Source organism: Natator depressus, chromosome 3, assembly GCF_965152275.1.
Source record: "Natator depressus isolate rNatDep1 chromosome 3, rNatDep2.hap1, whole genome shotgun sequence".
Classification (NCBI taxonomy): domain Eukaryota; kingdom Metazoa; phylum Chordata; order Testudines; family Cheloniidae; genus Natator; species Natator depressus.
Genome location: NC_134236.1, coordinates 16934327 through 16940410, shown reverse-complemented (window position 1 = coordinate 16940410; position 6084 = coordinate 16934327).

Here is a 6084-nt window from a genome sequence, read left to right as displayed (position 1 = left end):
TTCTGAAAATAATTTTTTGCACATACTAGTAGAGACTTAGTGACTTGCAACTAAATTATTGAAAGAGTCCATAGGAATTGTTAGGCTATATCAGACCTATGGTCCATCTAGTCCAATGTCCTGTTTCCAACAGTGGTCTGCACCAGATGCTTCAGAATAAGGTACAAGAAACCCCTCAGCAGGCAGATGTGGGATAATTTACCCTCCATGAAGGGCTCATCCTAATCCCTAATAGTTTGAAAAATATTGTCAGAATGACTGTCAGTAGTTCAGTTTTCAACCTTGCTTTCAGAAGTTTATAACTCAGCCATAAAAATTCCTTTCAGACTGAAATCTGGCATACGATGTCTCAGTCCAGAAGTCAAATTTTACACAGATTTTTTTTAAATGAGCTGTTTTTAAGATACAAAACTAGAAGAAAAAATAGTTTTACTAAGTTAGGACACTTTACTCATTTAGCACTTTCACAACTCAGTAATAGATGTATTTTTCAAAAAGATAATTTGCAAGCTGTCTGCTTCAGATGTAGATCAGGCTCTTCAATGAAACTCAAATATTTAAACCCCCAAAGTCATTAACACTTGAAAGAAAGATGCAAAGGAGATTCTATTTCTATGGGACTGATGTGAAATATCAGTTAATAATAGTAGGGGCTGTGCAGTGAGAGATGACTCCTAGGTTGTGAAGCAGAAGCAGAGCCACTTTCAGCTGCTCTTACAGAACTATGGTAGTCCCCATTGCTATTATGCTTCCCCTTGTGATGGAGGATATTCAGCAATCTTGCCCCTGCTCTGTCCCTGGAGTACCCTTGAACTGTTCCCTATTCCCCTCCCTCAGCAGCTTGGGGTTGGCATGATTTGCCCTACTGGGAGCTTTGGTTGAGAACAAGATATATCCTAAAAAATACTAATGGAAACCTTTATTCATGCTGATGAGCACTTATTTATGTGAGCAGGTTGGTTGATTTCAATGAGTCTATTTGTGTGAATAAGTGCTCACCAATCTAAGTGTTGAACATTTGGCCTCTAAGTATCTATATTTCAAAGCAGCATCAATACACTCTAAAATTGTACCCAAATTATTCATGTCTACATGTTTGATGCACAGTGTTTTGTATTTATGTTTTTGTGCCTTACAACCAGCAGTTGTTTTGCAACTTCCATTTCCCAAACAAATCTGAATTTCTGCATGTGCAAAAAATTGTCACGCAAAAAACTGCAGGTGCAATTTGAAAGGTTAGTTTAGAAAATTCAAGCCAAGGTATCCTTTCCCAAAGAGCTAATATAATCCACTGAATAAATAATTCACATTTTAAAAAAGTATCAGAATATATACCAGTATAGATAAGGTCCATTATACTATAGGGTTTAATCAGTAATGGTCAGATTCTACCAACTTATTCGTATGGTGTAATACCATAGTCTGTGAGTAGTCCCATTGGTTTAGATAGGAATTTTGACAGAATAGCGTACCACTCAGTGTAAGAGTAACAGTCAAGCCTTTAAGCATTTACCACTTGTGGTTATTCTGCATATACACTCATATTTCCGCATTTCTGTATCTAGATTGTTGCAGAGTGTTTGTGTGGTTTTGCTGCTGTACATATTTGCTCTGATTTAAAAAGCTATAATTTGTGGGTCATTTTAATTGAGTTCCAACTCTTTTTGACAATTGAAGGAAATGACAATAAAAAACTCTACTTGCTAAACACCACATGCATATCGCCACCTATATTTTTGCTAAGGAAATTTGTGTGAGCTGCAGGAAGTAAACAAACTCCCTTCCTGGTAAGAAATCCATATGCTCTCAGAGTCATGCTTGTTTGGTCACTAGTTGAAGTCCACTAGGAGTTTTACTATTGCTATTGATTTTATGTGGAAGGCATTTAGATACTGCAGCAATGGATGGGTAGTATAAAATCCTGCTAGACAGACAGACAGCTGAAAAACCAAAGCCATTTTTGACATATATTTATCACGAGCTTGTTGATGGGTTATGACACATCCATACTGATTCAGAAAGGGAAAAAAGATGTTCAGTGGCTAACCAGACAGATGCAATACTAATTCTTTTCAGTAATATGTTGTCTTTATATAAAAACCTGAGTGCTAGTCGCAGCTTAATGCTATAGTGATTAAGGCCTTTTATATATCAGAGATAGATAGATAGGTCTCATAATGAAAATTAATTAAGCCTCAAAACACCCTTGTCAGGTAGGTAAATATTATCAACGCCAGTTACATATGGGGAAACTGATAGATACAGAAGGTAAGTTGCTTGCTCATGGTCACAGTGAGTTAGTTAGATCTGGGGACAATTTTCTGTTCTCCTAGTTCCTAGACTTGTGTTCTGCTCACTAGGCATTCTCCCACCTGAATTTTATTATAGGATGCAATGAGATGTAATTGCTCAAAACAGTCATTGAAATCAAGTGATTAAATATTTCTCATATTAGTTATTTTAACAGGTATTTACATGACAAACTTTTCAGAACTATTAAGGATAGCAGTACTTCTGACTTACACCTATTTTACACCAGGATAAGTCTTTTGACGTCAGTGACGGTACTCCTAATTTACAGTAGTGTGCGAGAAGAATCTTTCTCATATAATACATGTAGGCAGTTTAAAACTAACAGAAGGAAGTACTTCTTTACATGATGCACAGTCAACCTGTGGAACTCATTGCCAGGGAATGTTGTAAAGGCCAAAAGTATAACTGGGTTCAAAAAAGAATAAGAGAAGTTCATGGAGGATAGGTCAATCAATGGCTTTTAGCCAGATGGTCAGGGATGCAAACCCATACTCTGGGTGTCCCTAAACTTCTTATTTAGCATGTGCACAGTCTTCTAGCCAAGCAATGGCATCTTCAGAGGCATGATGCAGTTCTTCTAGGCCACCGCTGAACCTAGTCAGCAGGCATTCATCGACAATGTGTGTCATCGTCTGTGTTGTACCACAGCTGCACAAAGGGCTGTCACAAAGGCCCCCGAGATTGGATGAGACCATAATGGGTGACGTGATGGCAAACGTGCAGCTGGTGGTTTGGGGGCAATGGATCAGCGTCCTTGTCATGCCACCTACCAGTACCTGACAGCAGTCAGGGAAGCTAATGATCCAACCAGCGAGCTGAATTCCACGAGCACCAGCTCAACGAATCCTGGCACTGTCATCACCGACTACCCCAACGTGCAGCCTGGTGACTTCTATGTCGTTGGTTCAGCTCTATGCGTGTTACAAATCGAAGTGGAGGGTTTGTCAGCTGCCAAGGGTGATTTACCTAAACCTCTGACTGCTAGAAGCTGGGAATGGACAACAGGGGACGGATCACTTGATAAATTGCCCTGTACTGTTCACTCCCACTGAAGCGTCTGGCTCCAGCCACTGTCGGAAGACAGGATACTGGTTAGATGGGCCATTGGTCTGATTCAGTATGGATGTTCTGATGTTTGTTTTCTTCATATTGTCATTATAATACATGAAATTACCAATGCAGTTAACCAGAAAAATTTACTTGAGAGTCAGGGATTTTGAATGTAAAACAAGAAAATTCAGAGTTAAGGCTAGAATGTTGTGTGATGATCCTCTATCCTTACCTCATCCTATTGTATTTCAGCAAATACGGTATTTAATGTCACTCGGGCTTTGTCTGCTCTTGGAAAATGAGCCATTTTTGATAAAGTGGGGTTAAAAACAGTTTCCCACCCGAGGCCCACCACAAGTAATGTTGAAAATGGTTGCCCTGCTAGTGTGGACAATGTCAACTGAGTTATCCCTTGCTGTAGTAAATCATACTTGATGAGAGCCTTTGGGACCACTAGCCTGAAATAACACAAGTGGGATTTGGCTCAAGGTGTACAGAACAGTTTGTTACAATGGGTGTTCAAGTCAGCTGACCTTGTTCACACCCGCAGCAAAACTGTTTTCAACACCATTTGAACAAGTGTGGAGAGAGGACAGGTTTTAACATCAGTTGTGAAAAACAGCTAATTTTCCCAGGATAGAAACAGCCTTGCTATTCCAAAATATCAGCACTAGTAAAGGTACAACTGAGTGAAACTGCAACAGTGTTAAGTCTGCAATGTCAGCATTAACTGTGAATTTCCATGCTTTTGTATACTTAGAGTATATCGGCTGCTTAACAATTATTAGCGGGGTTTAATACATTATGATCTAGCATATACATAAATATTGTATGCCGGAACACAAGTTAAGTAGTAGACTCTTCAACACTTGAATCTTCAAATCAAGACTTTCTAATGTCTTTCTAAATTATATCCCCTAGTTCAGTGGTTTTCAAACTGTGGTTCACAGACCCCGGGGGTCCTCAAACTATGTCTAAGGGGTCAGTAAAAGGTTGTCGTTACCATAGAACAGTGGTTTTCAACTACTATTTCCAAAGAGGTTCACACCTCCATTTGAAATTTTTTAGAGGTCCACAAATGAAAAAAAGGTAAAAAAACACTGCCCTGGTTCAACCAAATATTGTCAGGCTTGATGCAGGGATTACTGGGTCAAATGTTTTGGCCTATGTTATGGCGGAGATCAGACTAGATGATCATCAATGAAATTTACTATTTAGCATATAAAGATAATATTCCTAATTTATATTTAATCCTGGAGCCCTTTCATGTGTTAACTCCCACTGAAAGCCCTGGGAATTCTCAGTGTGAAAACGCTGAAGGAGCAGATGATTTGCCATATCAGATTAGACCAATGATCTCTTCCATTGACCCATTTATCTTCTCCATGATCAGCACACTATTCATCTAGGTTTTTGTACTTGCACTCATCACTGTAGTCTCCTGAGCTCCTTCCACTGGGAACCAAAGGACACTAAGTGGCTATTTCAAAGTCTAGCATGATTTTATTCCACTGTTCCAACAGCCTGTCAGATTTTTTCCCCTTCATCTTGCCACTAGTGTTTCTTCCCTTTTTTTCCGTTTCTTGCTCCTGCTCTTTCTATGTCCTGCCTCTTCCCCCACACGGGGTTCTTGGATATTATTTATTGTTTGAATTCTAGTAGTGGCCACAATGTGCTAGGCAAGTTCACACAGACACACATACACAGGCCACAATGTGCTAGGTTATGTACACACACACACATAGAAGACAGTCCTGGCCCCACGGAGCTTATGATTTAAGGCAGGTAATATACACAGTGTGGGATAGAAGGATACAATCTCAGCATGTACAGTTTTGATACATATCATATACATTTTTGTATATATATTGGGATTTGTTTTTGTTTTTATTAAATTCACATCAACCAGACCCTACTACCTCTCAGCCTGTTCATTATTAGTTGGCCAGTTTCTTGAAAGCATCATGGAAGAAGTGGGTCATGATGAGAGTTTTCCTTTTTGCATTTGGTGTTGCTATTGTGGCAAAGCTAAGCTAACACAAGAGCAAGGGGACAGTCAATGAAATTGAAAGGCAACACTTTAAAAACTGATACAAGATGATTTTTTCTTTTATACATAACACATAATCAACCCGTGGAACTCATTGACATCAAACATCCTTGAGGCCAGGAGCTGAGTAAGATTTAAAAACAGATTAGACATTTATATTTTACTTACATATTTATTTAGGCTGGGATTTTTTAAAGAAAGCTAAGGGAGTTAGGAGCCCCAGTTCCCACTGAAAATTACACCCGTAGAAGTCTAAACATATACAAGGCATCTATTTAGGAGTCTAGATAGTTTTGACACAAATTACCACCAGAAATAAATAAGGAAATATCTAGAACAAGTAGCTAGCCTCATGAATAATCCCTCCAAATCTTTCCACTAACTTTAGTCACCATCAAGACCTACATACTTCCAAATCTCTACTAAGCTGCAGCATGCCCTGAAAGTCAATATTTAAGATAATGAGAATATCCACAGTTACATCAAATAAGACTAAAATATTTTTAAAGGATATATAAAGCCTTATGCTTCACAGCATGAGTCAACCACCAATTTATGAAGATTAGGAAGAAATATCCAGTGTGGCAGTTTATTGCAGAATTATTCTCTACGGGATTTTTTCCACCTTCCTCTGTAGCATCTGATACCTGCCTCTGTCAGAGACAGGACAA